This window comes from Suncus etruscus, chromosome 8, assembly GCF_024139225.1.
Source record: "Suncus etruscus isolate mSunEtr1 chromosome 8, mSunEtr1.pri.cur, whole genome shotgun sequence".
NCBI classification, from domain to species: domain Eukaryota; kingdom Metazoa; phylum Chordata; class Mammalia; order Eulipotyphla; family Soricidae; genus Suncus; species Suncus etruscus.
In genome coordinates this window covers 112637059-112652737 of record NC_064855.1, presented here as the reverse complement: position 1 = coordinate 112652737, position 15679 = coordinate 112637059, and the positions used below count along the sequence as shown (strand labels likewise).

At 43.3% G+C, this 15679-nt stretch overlaps 1 protein-coding gene across 8 annotated transcripts in view; it reads right to left on the bottom strand.

The window, feature by feature from the left end:
- The window catches only part of MBNL2 (muscleblind like splicing regulator 2), a 172203-nt gene extending 161515 nt beyond the window's left edge, over positions 1 to 10688 (bottom strand). For 3 of the 8 annotated variants that reach the window (XM_049778709.1, XM_049778710.1, XM_049778714.1), the window contains exon 1: positions 10421 to 10683. The gene's annotated coding sequence lies outside the window, so the exon portion shown is untranslated. Of the gene's footprint in view, positions 1 to 10420 lie in introns of all 8 variants that reach the window. The other 5 variants (XM_049778707.1, XM_049778711.1, XM_049778708.1 and 2 more) reach the window with 4 other exon arrangements.
- Between the last annotated feature and the right edge of the window lie 4991 nt (positions 10689 to 15679).

Here is a 15679-nt window from a genome sequence, read left to right as displayed (position 1 = left end):
AGGTTTTCTCTACTCTTCATCTGTGGATAGACTAAGACAAGTCTGGTAATATCTACTTCTTAAAGGGGATCTCTGTGTATGTCTGAATTCCCTGAACACCCCCCCTGGAGGTAAGGAGGGTTGAGGAGACTAGCCAAACTCCCAGGCTCGAGTCCTGGCCACCAGCAAGAGGAGAAAAAGAAAAAGAAATTGAAAGGTAAGTTAAAAGACATATTCAGAGGGAAAAGAAAAACTCTGTAGAGCAGACACGTAAACAAAGGTGCCGGCCTCCCTGGAGGCTGCGAGCACTACTCTAGGGGTTAGGGAGGCGTCTGTGTCCAAGGAGGAGATAGGGCAGGCTCGTGGGAATAGGCAGCTCAAGTCACTCCGAATCCCGACAGCCTGGAAAGGAAGGTGCTGATGTCACTTTCTGTCACTTACAAGGATGCAAGCAGAGCCACCCTGGACTTCTAGAAATTTCTCTGAAGATCAGCTTCTCCTCAGCCGACATGAGGGAGCCTATTAGAAATCTCAACCTGCTCCTGTTGTGCAGAATCCAAATTGAGGTTTTGTTAGAGTCTAAATGATTCACTCTGTCCCCAAAAGTGTGAAGGGAAAAAAACGTCTTGGGTGTCCTTACACTGGAGATCTGTTATGACTTGTCAGACTTTGTCTGAGGCATTTCTGGGTTTCATGATCTTAATCATTTCTGAAAATGATTAAGCCTGGGCTAGAGACATAGCACAGGAATGAAGGCTTTTGCTTTGCATGTGGTTGACCCAGGTTTAGCCCTTGGCTTTGCTGGGTCTGCTAAGCATCACCAGGGGTGACCTTGGAGCACAGAACCAGGAGCAGCAGCTCAACACCACCAGGTATGACCCTTCTAACAACAAAATAATAATTTTTCAAAATATTTTTAAAATGGAGTGATCCTAATTTTAAGCCGGGACCAATCAGTCAACTCCTGCTAGAGACCTCAAGCAGCTCCGGAATTCCTATTTCCAGTTTTAAACATATACATACTCAAGTATATTTTGCAATACATAAGTATTCGTAATGGTAGGTTTTACATATTTTCCGCAAGCAATTGTGAAAATTTAGATTTTAAAAGCCAACTGAATATGGGTCTCTTTGTCAATCCAATGTGGGTTCTAACCTTGACCGTGAACAGTATTAGCTTCTAAGAGGGCCATCGCCTGTGACTCCAGGCAAAGCTGGTGACCTCCGATGGAGACAATAATACACTGTCATCCGTGGGATCGCAGAGATGGCACCTCCCAGTCTTGCTTATTCATCTCTGGGTGACAGTTTTGCTCCTTGGTGGCTATTTATACCAATACTTTGCTTGCTTTTATTCCCTTCGAGGTCTCTGGCAGTCTTCCTCAAGGCTCATCCTTGGCTCCCTGCCATCTCCACAGATATCCCCCACCCTTCTTTCTAGAGGTCACAAGCAGGCAGCCTCGTCGTTCCAACTACCCAGGACTTTAATGCAGGTGTGTGGAGGTTTAGATTGGCGGCCTGGTGTCTATATGGCTTCCAGTCCCACATGACCAAGTATCTCTGACAGAGCCCAAGTGGATGTCTGTCTTCTCATGAGCAAAGGGCATCAAGACTGAAGCCCTAAATTCACTATCCTGCTCTCCCATAAACACCTTCCCATCCACCAAGTCTATTTCTCTTAGGATTCCCTGAAAGTATCTCCTGTGACACATTCCAGTGCTTTCTAGATTTAAGTTCTCACTAGCTTCTTATTGTTTTTTATCTCTTATTGTTTGCTTATTGTTTTTATCCTTCAAAATGCCTTTAGTTTCTCCCTTTGTTTTTGAGCCTCACTCCATCTTTGTCCTTCAACTCCTTTCCACATCATGCCAGGAATACAGCAAATGTTTTCCAGCTTGTGACATCACTTACCAGAAAACTTATTTGTTGTTTGTTTGAGGCCAAACCTGGCTGTGCTCAAGGCTTACTCCTCTCTATGCTCAAGGATCACTCCTAGCAGGCTTATTGGAGCATATGGGATGCAGGGGATCGAATCAGGGTCAGTTATGTGCAAGGCAGTGCCCGACACATTGCACTATCTTTCTAGTCCACTTGCCACAAAATTCATGACCTCTAAATTTGTTCAGCCATTTCCCAGCTGAATCCTTATAATGCAGTCAATGTGATGTTACAGGTCATTAATAAAACTTTCGGGTCCTCCTCCTTTTATTCCCCTCCACTTCCCATAATGCTCTGGCATCCCATACTGTTTCTGTCCTGCTGATACATCAGATCTTGCTGTTCCTCTTTTCCAAGATGACCTTGCTTTTCTGATGTGAGCAATAGTCCTCTCCAAGTATTTTTGTCACATGCCCCATCAAAAAATAGATTTGTAACAATCATTAGACGATCTATACCCTAGCATGTTGAAAAATATTTATATGTGCAACACTTCGATAGCAAGGCCCCTCTATTGTAGACATGACCAAACCTACATGAAAATGAACATTATTCAAAGACTGAGTCAAATAATGTATGAGATAGAAGTTCAGCAGGAAAGATAGAGATAATGAAGGGATGAAGGTACTTGCCTTACATATAGCCAACCCTCTTAGGAATCCCCCAAAAATCCTGAGCACCAACTGGTTTGGCCCCACCCGCTTTCCTTAGCCTCCCCCAAATAATTTAAGTTCAATTCTGTCTTTTCCTTACTCAGTGGATCTTACTGGCTTAGCTTTGGGGTGTAACCACCCCACTTTATAAATCTGGTCCAAACAAAACATGCCCATTTAGAATTCCAAGAGTATCTTTTCTGACTCCAATCAAATGCACCTCTACTTTTCTGAGCTTGTACATTTTCAAGTAGTAAATCACTGAGATAATATATGCTTCCCCAATACTTTTTAGTTGATGAATTGAAGTTTGCATCTAAGATGCCAGAAATGCATAGATTTTCTTAAAAAATAACTCAATATCTTAATTAAACACATTACTGTCTTCCCAAAATCACTTGGGTTGGGCTCCCTACTAGGCAACATCCATTACCAGAATGCTAAGATCCAAGACAGGCTGCATGTAATTCATTTCATGACTGTTTGAAATAGTTCAACTGCGTAGGACACTTGCTTTGCACAGAGCAGACCAAGGGTCAATCCCTGGAACCTCATATGGGCCCAGAGTCCCACTAGGAATAATCCCTGAGTGCAGAGTCAGAAGTAAGTCCTGAGTACAGATGGGTGTGCTCTCCTGCAAACGTCTCACGAAAGAAAGAAAGAAAGAAAGAAAAAGAAAGAAAGAAAGAAAGAAAGAAAGAAAGAAAGAAAGAAAGAAAGAAAGAAAGAAAGAAAGAAAGAAAGAAAGAAAGAGGGAGGGAGGGAGGGAAGGAAGGAAGGAAGGAAGGAAGGAAGGAAGGAAGGAAGGAAGGAAGGAAGGAAGGAACATCTTATAACCAGATTCCTACCATGCAGAGGCCTAGCTTTACTCTTTCTTAGAGAGATGCTCTTTTCAGCACAATTATTATTTTTTTTACGATTTCCTACCTTATTTTTATGTTTTAATTCTTTAAGCATAGTTAGCACAATTCTTAACCTCTCTCAAATTTATCATTTATAAAGTAAAGATCTAAGGAGACTGCTCTAACCATAAACAGATATAATTAAGCATATAAACTGATTGATAGAGTGGTATGAAAGATATTCCCACTATGATGCCATCCAATATTTATGCCATGTAATGTAAACTACAGGACAGCTGGGCTTTCTAAAAGAATTGACCTCTTATGTCAAGCTTTTATTTCTGCCCATAAATGAATTATTTTTATTTTCTCCATTGTATTTGCTCAGCTGAAAACACTGTGGGTCTGAAGTGGAGATGGCGGGGGGGGGGGGGGGGGGCTCTGGATTTAAACCCTGGCTCTGGCCAAATATAACCCATGGGATCCCCTATGTGTTATTGAGCTCCAGAACTTCTTCATCAGCCAACATACACTTCTCGGGGACAATATTCACTTTGTGAGGTTCGCCTGGAATTCAAATTACAGGTGGGACGCGTGCAAGCACCTAGGCTAGAATCACACCACTGAAATCCATTTTTTCACCCTTTAGCACTGGGACATGTTCTCAGGGGCTGAAGGAAAATTTTACTTATTTTTTGTAGACTCAATGACAGTTATTTATTATAGACCTTAAACATTTTAACATAAGGTGATGGAAAATTTAAAAAAAGCTAATTGCGTTAAAATAAATTAGTTTATTTCCTTTAATTATTGAGCCAGAATTAATATGAAATTAAAAAATTATTCTATAAATAAATTTTCCCTTAAGAAAAAAATTAAGTATTTTAAGTATATAACGATAGAGTGATTTAAGAAGACTCAAGAAGATATGCATGTAAATTTAAAGTATATTTTCAGTTAAAGTATTTTATTAAAGTACTTAACAATATACATGCAATGAAATTTGGTTTCATTATCAGTTTTGGCTCTCTCTGTCCTTCCCTTCCCAATCCATCCTTCCCTCCTTCCCTTTTAAGCCATCTACTCCATTAATGGATGGTCTGCTTTAGAAGCATCTCCTGCCATTCCCAGCTAAGCCTATTTTATTTCACTGTGGCTGGACAGGAACTTACAGCCAGCAGCATAGTTCCCTAATGCCTGGAGGGGGGATTCTCCAGCCCCCCCTTCTCTCTAGCTCTGTCCCCAAACTGATTGCACTTGTCAAACACATCAGGGCACCAGGATATATTGACATGCCTAGGGGTGCCCAGGGGCAACTGGAAGTTTTCCCTGTTCTCCAAAATGCAAGAAAATTGACCAACAAGGGGGGGGGTGTGTGGAGAGGGGACGAGATATAAATCAAAATTTCAAAAACCTAGGGAGGAATCAAGTCTTCCCAGACTTTTGAGCCTGAGCTCAGACTGGGGAAGGTTACCCCAGTCAAGACTGGGGCTTTAACTCTGTTTGCACAGTTAATTGAGATCAAGTCTGCAAAAGCCGCTTTGCAAAGTGGACGTATACATATGTTAATTTTCTTTTGCAGGTCTCTGCTGCACTGACCTATTCTTATCTTGTTTGTAAGTATCTTGTTCCCGGGGCGTTTGTGGATTACCAATCGCTTTGGGGGGGGGGGCAACCCTGGGTGTTTTCATCTTCCCAGACAGCAAGTCTGTTTTACCCCTCCCCTCCTCCGCACCTCTCCCCCACTTCACCCTCCTCCAACTCAGCCACAGCCACTAGCCAGGCTAGATGCTTTCAAACCTTCCAACCTCCCCTCAGGCCTGCCTGGACCCATCCCTGCAAAGAATTCTTGGCCAATATGGGCTCTCCCAGCTGGGCCCCCAAACGGGCCCCTCATCTGGAGGCTTCTTTGCTAGCTGAACTCACTCACTCATTTTCATGGCGGGTAGAAAACAAAGCCCAAACTCAAGTGTTTTTAAGGACTTTCCCAAAGAAATTCTGCTCAGAACAAAAGTAGGGGAAAAACTGTCTAAAAGGTGGGAGTAGGGATAGGGATGGGTTAGGGGGGTGGATTTCTTTCTCCAGCATCAGGAATCAAGTTTTCTTGAAGAACTGGGGGATGGTGAGATCATTGCATGGGGATTTCTCGGGGCTCAAATGTGGGGGGAGTGGAGGATTTCTCCTAGGGCTGAATCTCGACTGCCTGTTTCTAGCCAGGACATTTTCTAGCTGTGGTTTAGATCCTATTTCGAATGAGCATTAGGCTAAGAGGGAAGGAAATTCAAACAGATACTAAAAACTTTCCCCATTCCTTCCCTTAATTCAATTCCCACCCCTCACACCAAGACAGCCTGGCCTCCTGCAATTACTTAGAATTCATGCTGGCCAATAAAGGACTTATTACCCAAGCCTTTGAAACTTGTAATTTTACATTTTGCACCCCTTTTCTAAACACACACACACACACACACACACACACACGGAGATATTAGGTAATTGACTTGTTCTGGCCAAGCAGTGAACGCAGGGGCACCAGAGAGGTGTTTAATAAACACTTGTTGATGGATTGATGGAATATACTAGCCAGGATTTCCAGACAATGCAGCCCTTTGTCGGCACTAAAGTACAACGGGGGTGTCCACTTTGGCTCACACACCCCCTCCGTGTCTGCCAAATGAGGGGGACTGACCTCCAGGGCTCCATTTAAACCGGAATCCCTCCCTCCTCTTCTTCCTCTTACTCTGGCTTTACCTTTCATACCTGCTCGCAGCCAAAGGCCTGATCCCTTTAGCAGAAACAAGGCCGGGCTGAAGGACATATTCAGGCCTGCGCCCTGGCACCTCCTTCCTCCCCCAAATTCATAGCTGAAGCTGTGTGCCCCCCACTGAAAACGCACACACACACACACACACACACACACACACACACACACACAATAAACACAAACAACCACTCTGCCCAGCCAAACACTAGAGAGGGGAAAAAAAAAAACACAACAGGATTATAACTAATTTACAAAGCCGGCTAAGTATTCCAGCCTCATTCCTACTGGAGAAACCAAAGCGACTCTCACTCACATCATGTTTCCTTGGCCTTGAGTAGATCCGCACAGGTTCTGAACCCCCTTTCCAGAGCTGATCCAGGACCCAGGGGTTACTCCTTTTTTCTAGTCACTTCCTATCCTTCCTGGCCCCAGCTTTGAGATTGAGCCGCAGGCTGATGGCGTGAAAAGCTTTCAGTGTCCTTTGCCCAGTTCAGCTCTAGGATCCACAACTGCCGGCCTGACTTTGGACTTACCCTTGACTTTGCGACTTGCTGACTCGGCGGTTTCCTCCCACTCTCCCTGTCGGAAACACCCCATCATCTCCATTGCCCACTGTCTCCCCAGAGCCCCGAGACTGACATGATGCCAGCAACTGTTTCTACCTCAGATGGCTCTGATGTCAACTGGCAAGGCCTGGAGGAGAGGTTCCCCCCCCCACCCTATCCTACCCCAAGTGCATTTTCAACCACCAGCATGCCCCACAGTGATGCCCAGAAACACCTTTTCATTAAAAAGGATCCTTCACCCCCTGCTTCTCTTTGTGGATCAGAGCTCTGGTCATTTTGGAAACTGTAAACAAATCAATAGGCCTCCTTGCCCATTTCGTCTTGGTTATCAATAGGAAATTGTCAGGGGGAGAAAAAAAAAAGGCAGAGCAAAAGCTTATGTGGAGTACCCTTAGAAGTCTCCTCAGCTGCATAGCCCAAACCTCTTTTCACCCCCAATTCTGCCTTGGAATCTGGAGTACCTGATCTTGAATGTCTAGGTGCTCCTTCATCTGGGAGCGAGAGAGAGAGAGAGAGAGAGAGAGAGAGAGAGAGAGAGAGAGAGAGAGAGAGAGAGAGAGAGAGAGAGAGAGAGAGAGAGAGAGAGAGAGAGAGAGCAGCATGGGGTTGGCTGGAAGTCCTGTGATATTGATTTGTTTTTACCATGGCAACAGCAAATTCAAACAACTCGCCCAAGAGCTGGAGTCAGTCTGCTAACCAACCAGCCAAGCTGCCTAACCAGTCTATTTCGCAAGCATATTTTGTTCTTCTTTCCTCTCTCTCTCTCTCTCTCTCTCTCTCTCTCTCTCTCTCTCTCTCTCTCTCTCTCTCTCTCTCTCTCACTCTCTCACTCTCTCTCTCTCTCTCTCACTCTCTCCCTCTCTCTCTCTCTCTCTCTCTCCCCCTCTCTCCCTCTCTCCCTCTCTCCCTCTCTCTCGCTCGAGCTCTCTTACTCCACTTTCACAAATTCGGCACAAAAGTCAAAAACAGCAAAAAACAGCACCCACTGTTTTGGGCTCTACCGGGCCTGTGTCTGAAATAGTCTGTTTTGCACAGCTTGGCACACGATTCATGGCGAAGACACAGGCGGCAATGCCCTATTTCCTTGGAAATGTTAGTTGTTGATCTAAGGATAAACAGCTCGAGAAAAATCGACCTAAGTTCAAAGCAGAGCAAAAGGTTTTTTTTTTTTTTTTTTTTAAATCTAGGACTTGAGATTCCCACTTCACTAAAACATATCCCAACAGTTTCTTGAGCAGCTCGCTGAGGTTTTTCTCCCTACCTACTTTTTAAAAAAGAGATCATTGTGCAAAAGACAAAACAACTTGTGGGGGTAGAGTGGGGTTCATCTAAGACCAAGACCTCCTCACACTGCGTTACAGGTTACAGTGTCTCAAATATTTTCGACTCACTCAGGAGAGAAAAACAGAAACTGAAGCAGTTTGGATGCTGTGAAGGCAGACACAGACCAGCACTAGAAACCCCCAAGAACTCTACTTTCTTCCAAAGCTCCAGATTAAAAACAAGAACAAAAAACAAAAACACAAAACCAAAAACAAACACATAAAAACTCCTAGCCTGTCGGATCTTGGAAGGGGGGGGGGGCACCTGGTAGATTGGGTCCACTGCCTTGCAGTACTAGATTTTCTCCTCTGAGCCATCTGCACGACTTGGAGCTCTGGATACAAAAGCAGCTGTTTTCTCCAACCCCCAGCACAACCAGCCTTGAACTTGAGGGCACAACCTGAACCCTTGGGAGTTGGGGGTCGTGGTGGATGGGAGTCAAAGCCGGTTGCTGGGAATGAGGCCAACAGGGCTCACCCAGGTGGCAGGGCTCAGCGGCACCCAGGCCGAGAGGGGGGTGTTGGGGGAAGTTAGGCCAGACCAGAGCTGTGTCTTGAGGGCCTGTCCCACACAGCCAGACCCCCTGCAAAAAGCCAGCTCCCACCAACCCTGGTTCCAAGCAAGTAGCAGAAATGCCCTATTTCTGCACAAGAGATCCCCTCCAGGGCTGACTTGCAAAGAGAGATGAGATATGAAGAGCGGCTGAGTGGGAGTTAAGAATGTTCCCGGCCAGGACACAGAGAAATATTCCTCTCCATGAGCCCGATTAAAAAGAACACACAGCAGAAATAGTTGGGAGATGACGTCAGAAGTTCTGGGCTAGTGTCCTGCCCGTCTCCTTGAGAGTAAAAGCAGTGAGTCTAGAAAAATCGACGTGGCATTGCCCTTCTTTTTTTATGTGGGGTTTTCTACAGCTCCCCCTCACCGAACAGGCAGGCTCGGCTGAAGTCACTTCGTCTGATTTTTAAAAAGGATAAGAAAGTCTTCTACTTTTTTTCTCTTTCTATTTTTTTAAGACTTTATCCCACCCCCCCCCAAAACGCATACACATTTTACAATCACGGATATATCTTTCCACTTCACCTTTGTCTTTCCGAAGGACAGTAATGTTTCTGCAAGAATATTCTCCTGTTGGGAGATTTTTTTTTCCCCTCTTCGCTTCAGTGCTCTCTAACTATTCTAAAAATGTTACACATTTATTGTAAACACATGCTTCCAGAGGCCTAACCAGAAAGAAAAAAAAACAAAACAAAAAACGTACCATTTCCTCATGCTTGGCAGAAATTGAAAACGGGTAAAAGGGCAGAAAGAACCCGTTCCCAATCCCCAGCCTTTCCCTTCTCTCGGCTGAGTGTGTTAAAAATAAATCTTTCCCCATCATTTCTAACGGCTAGCTTCTCAGCAAGAAAGTTGATCTGCTTGGGCATAGTGAAAACACAAGCTTTCAAAGCTGGCCTGCCCTCATTAAATTATTCTGCTGGCTGTGTGTTCTCATTAAAAATGCATAAAGATCAGATAATTGCAGTAAGCATTATTAACCCAGCTTTACTTTTGAATATAATGGTTCCACTTTTAAGCTGGAAACAAAGACTCAGACATACCAGAAAAAGAAGTATAAACATGAGCTACAGTATCGAAAACTTATCAGGAAGCTGGCTGCTGGCTAGCTGGTAAAAAAATGTGCTTTGGGAAGTCGGTGACAGCTCTGGCCTTGCAAAAAAAAAAAAAAAAAAAAAAGCTAGGCCGGCTCTAATTTCTAATAAATGGATTAATTACGCGCCACACATTCCATCGACGCTTCTTATTTACCAAGAGATCCCTCCCTCCCTTTAATTACAAGTCTGTTTTCAAATAATAAGATCGACTTCAACTTCATTTATTCAGAGAGCTAACTGTAGCCGGATTAAAAACATGTATATATATGTAAATATATATTCCATCACCAGAAAATCAAAATGTCCTGAAGAATTCAAATGGTTTCCTTGGCATAATCAAATGGATCTATGCATTTTGCAAGAAAAAAACAAAAAACTCATCTCATGCCTTTCCTCTCCAACACACACACACACATAGTCTGCTCAGATTCCAGCTTTGCCATTTCTTTTGCTCCCCCTCCAAAAAAAAAAAAAAAAATCCAAATGTTACGTAAAACTCTAGGGTCCTCCATGCAAGAATCACATTTGAATTAGTGGAATCCGGTTTCCCCGGCTGCTCAAAGCAGCACACATGGAATGCAGCATAGCATACTGCAGCAAAACTCTTTAAACATTCAAGGGAGAAAAAAAAATAAAAAAGAAAGGAGGTGGGGGGGGGGACAGAGATGAAGAAGAAGAAGAAGGGGGTTGATTCTCTTACCTTATTATTTTTTTTTAGCTCAGCCTCACTTCTCCATGTACAGTAACCCCAGGAACATCTGGCAGAATCAGGCGGCTGGGGCTCCTAGGCTGCATCCTGGGGAAGAAATGTCCATGCAAAAAAAAAAAAAAAAAAGAAAAGAAAAAAAGAAAAGAAAAAAAAAAGAGTTCTGGTCCCCCCCGGATGGGATTGGATGCTAGAGTCAGTCGGGGAGCCCTCTGCCCGTGGCTGGAAAATTTTTTCGCCTTCAGATGATGAAGCAAAGACAGTCTAAACTCTTGCTGTAAAACTGCAGTCCTCCCTCCCAGCTGACCCCGCCCCTCCCTGGGCAGCGACCAATCAGCTGCCAGATCGTCAGCCCTGCTAGGCCGGAGCCTGCCCTTGATTGGACGGACGGACGCAGCAGCAACACGGCGTTGGCAGTGTGTGAAAACAGTGCATCCATACTGATGAAAGAGGAATTTCCCTCGCCCAGGAAAAGCGATCAGAGGGCCCCCCGAGACCAAGTGGTACCCAACTGGCAGAGCTGAGACAGGGAGGGGGTTGAAGGGGGTGCAGCTCGAAAGAGAAAACACCCTGCAAGGCAGAGCAGAGCAGCTCCAGCCTCCCCCACCTTCTCCTCCACCACCCCCTTCCCTTTCCTCCTCCTGGCACTCAGGCTGGCTTGTGGCTGCCTGCCCTCTAAATACTTTGGAAAATCACAAAACTCTACAGGAACTGGGAAAAAAAATAATATCCAGGTTGTACAGGAAGCTGAAGTCATGCTCCCAGAGGATGAGAGATCTAGATAGACTTTTTATTTTTTTTTAGGAATAGAGGATAAATTATTCAGTGTGTACTTTGCAAATGGATACCTCTCCCCTTCCCAAAAAAAAAATATATATATATATATATATATATATATATATAATTTCCACTGGTGAAGATGGCTGGCCAAGTGCATATGCAAAATCTCTCATTCTCTCTCTTTCACACACACACACACACACACACACACACACACACACAGAGTTTTCTTGTATAACACCTACCATTGCAGGAGTTAATGACTTAGCTTCTAGATCTTGCACCTAAGTTTTTAGACCTCGGCGGAGTTCAATTAGAGAACTTAACAATCAATCTGGTACCTGTATGTTGCCAGTTTGTCCTCTAGGATCTGAGAGGAATTAGGTGAGTCTTCTCTGATTTAGGGTCCATGCAATAAACATGCTGGGGTCCATATTGTCATTAGTGAAGCAATGATGACAGGAAAAGTTTCTGCCTGAATGCACTCAGTTCCTGATCCCAGGGGTCTCATCAGGACCCTTATCATAAAATATGTTCTGGTATAAACTGCAATTGCAGAGATAAAGTTGGAAAAGAGACATGGAAAGGTTAGGAAGCTTATCTATTTACACACACACACACACACACACACACACACACAGTACTCCTCCCATACTTTGAATAAAAACATAGGGCATTTGGAAAACACAAAAAACCATATATGATCCTTCCACTAAACAACAGTTTGAATTAAAAACATGAAGCTTTAAGATAACATACAATACTAATGCAGAATCAAAGCCCAATTTGTCTAAAGGGGTTGAACCCAATGGAATTGGAGTCAATTCCTCTTATGAAGTAGGAATTTGCGGATTGGGGAGGTTGGAAATTAAGCCAGTACAAAGCAAAGAGTATTCTTTATTATTTTTTCAACTGCATTTTTTTTTGGTTTGGGGGGGCCACACCTGTTTGATGCTCAGGGGTTACTCCTGGCTAAGTGCTCAGAAATTGCCCCTGGCTTTGGGGAACCATATGGGATGCCGGGGGATCGAACTGCGGTCCTTCCTTGGCTAGCACTTGCAAGGCAGACACCTTACCTCTAGCGCCACCTCACCGGCTCCTCAACTGCATTTTAAAAAACATACTTATTAGGTTATTTTCTCTATAGTAGAAGACTATACTTTGTTTTCTTCAACTCTCAGACTTTTTATTTATCATTTTAATGTAAAACCATCTTATAGCATAACCTGTGGGTTGTCATTGAACATAATTTTTTTTTCAAGAAAGTGAAAGCAGATCAAATAGACTTTGTATCATGCTTCATGTATGAGAATCTCTTCTTTTTCACCTTCCTGGAATTCTCTGAAACAAGCATTTTCCTAAGTCTTCACTCCTGAAAGTTCAATCTTTGAGTTGGAGTCATCTCCCCCCACCCCATTTTTATTCCATGAAAGTCAAGTCTTGTTGAGTTTTTCTCGGAACTGGCTCAGAAATCTGACCTCATCTGTGGATTATATAGATAATATAGATGCTAATAAAATGCCTTATTCTGGAACTCAGCCTCCCCAAGTTTCAGCTCCCATGTGGTCAAACAGGTTTCTCCAATTCCTATTCAAATTCTCTTTCATAGTCAAATTCTCTTCTTTATCAAAAATCCCAATTACAGTCTTTCAAGGGCCTTCATAATCCAGCCCATTATTTTCTAAATCAACTTTTCCCTCTCTGCTTTTCTATGAACTTTCTGATAGTATCATACTAACCCCTTCAAGGCCTGCATTTTCTAATCTCTGTACCAGTCCTGATTCCCAAGAGAGCGTTGCTTCACAAAATCATTCCTACCCTTCAGATCTCAACCTGCACCCTCCAGCTTCCTCGAAGAAGACTTTTCTACCCTGCTTGTCCTTTCCAACGTTTGTTTCCTTGGATTGCATTCTGCACTGTTCTTTTCGCCAGACTATGAAATCCTTCACAGTGAGTTGATGATCCACACTCAACTTTTAATAACATATATCCATATAGTGGCTGCCCCCTAAAAACCCCCTAACACATAGCCGTCCTTGTTCTTTTTACATTACTCCTTGCATAGATCATAACACTGTGCAGACACTTACTCATTCCAAGATTACCATCTCCAACATTAAGGCCACACCCATTCATGGGCCCAGGTCAAAAACCTGACAATCATTTTTGGCTTTGCCCCACTACAGACCCCCTCTGAAGTCTAATGTCAAACCCTATCTAGTAGAAGAGCTAAATATGGGCCCGGAGAGATAGCACAGCGGCGTTTGCCTTGCAAGCAGCCGATTCAGGACCAAAGGTGGTTGGTTCGAATCCCGGTGTCCCATATGGTCCCCCGTGCCTGCCAGGAGCTATTTCTGAGCAGACAGCCAGGAGTAACCCCTGAGCACTGCCGGGTGTGGCCCAAAAAACAAAACAAAACAAAAAAAAAAAAAGAAGAGCTAAATATTTAAATCTTTCATTTTTCTCGGTCTCCATCTTTGAAGCTTTGTCCAAGAGATCATTGCCTTTTACTCAGACCACTAAAATACAGCTCCAAGCTGCTTTCTTATACAGATTGTTCCAGGATTTTTCTACTTGGCAGCCAATGGAAAATTTCAATACTAGATTTCTGATTATTCCCTGCTTGGTTGCTTAGACTATTCGCTGTGGACTGAATTGTGGGCCCCTGACCCAAATTCTTTGATTGAGACTCTTAGGCCCAAGGAGAGGGAATTTGGCAATGGAGACTTGTAGAGATAATTAGGTCATGAGGGTGGGGGGGGCTTTGTTTTGGAATTTTTGCCCTTAGATTAAAGGACACCAGGGAGGGAATTCTTTTCTCTCTCTCTCAGTCAAATGAGTCAAGAGAAGCAGTTATCTGAGAGATAGGATGAGTGTCTTCCCCCAAACCCAGACCTTCTAGAATTGTGAGAAAACAATATTCTGTTATTGAAGACAGAGTCTGGGGTGAGAGCGGGGATATTTTGCTATGACAACTGAGCTGAAAACTTGAACCTATACAGGTACTTGGGTTTGCTCTAAGAAGATGAAGATACTTAACATGACCTGCTCCTCCACAGCTCCCCCAGCCTCATCAGAAAGCCCATCCACTCCCTGCAGGTGAGCTCAGTCCCACCTGTTGTTCTTTTCTGGCTATGCACTCTAGAGCAACGCATCTCAAAGTTACTGTGCCTGCAAATCCCCCAGGGGCTTGTTAGCTGCACATCCTAGCTCAGTCGTTCCTGGGTGGCGTCTGAGACTGGGTTTTGCTAATAAGCTCCCAAGTGGTGCTGATGTGATTGGTTCAGGAGCTATCCTTGGAGCAGCAAGACTTGCTAGATTTCACTTGAAAGCATAACAGAGTTTGTCAAGGTTTTCATCTGTTTAATTTCTTAGCTCTGTCTTTTAACCTGTTGGCCAGCCAAACCACTTTTGTCGTTTCAGCATCTGATCTAGAATGTGCCTAGCACAAGGGGGAGATGTTCAGTGATGTTTTGAATGAATGAATTTAGCAATATAATGTACTATAGATCAGGAAGGATTCCCCCATCCTCAGTTTCTTCTGTTCTTTCTTGCTTTCCTCTATCCTGCCCTCCACCCCTTCTTCTTCAACACTCTTTCTGCAATACAAACTCTTAAGTATTGAAATTTGGCAGGTCGTGTGGGGAAACCTTACTAGTTATTGCTAAATAGGAATGAGAGTGTTTTGAGAAAGCAAACATAGACCTAGGAATAAATTCCCATCTATTGCTATATAGGAATTTGAGTGCTTAGAGAAACCAAACATAGATCCAGACATATTATCGCCTATATACAAGTGAAGGAGTTAACCAGAGGAACTAAAGTCATAGACAAGGATTGGGGAGATATGGCTGGCCCTGATTCCATTCCCAGTACATCATGTGGCTTACCCAAGCACCACTAGGGGTCACTCCTGAGCACAGATCCAGACAGAAATAGTCCTTTGAACATCACAGGGTGTGGCTCAAACTATTCCTTTCTCAAATAAATAATAAACGAACTAAAATACAAATCCTTTAAAATTGAAAAACAGAAGTTGCCAACTATTTTGCACAAGTTGACTAATTTAAGGTCTAATTTTCTCTTGTTCGCAAAGTCCAACTGCTCATTTTTATATTTTTTAAATTATTATGATAAAAGACATTTATTTTATATTTTCCATTTGAGTGAATGATAACACCATTGTTGATGACTGATCTTTCTCTTCACCGACATCCAAATATTCCCAAATCCTAAAAATCCTATCTCTCCTATAATTGGTTCTCTCTAAAATTATTATCATTATTCGTATTGCTAATAATTTATTATTATTGTTATTATTATTATTGCTAATTAATTCTCAGAGCTCACTCCTGGAAAAGTTCAGACCATGTGTCCTGCCAAAGATAGATCTCAGGTCAGCCACATGCAAAGGAAGCATTTACCAGCCCTAGACTATTTCTCTTTTCTTTCCATTATCATACTGCATTCTTA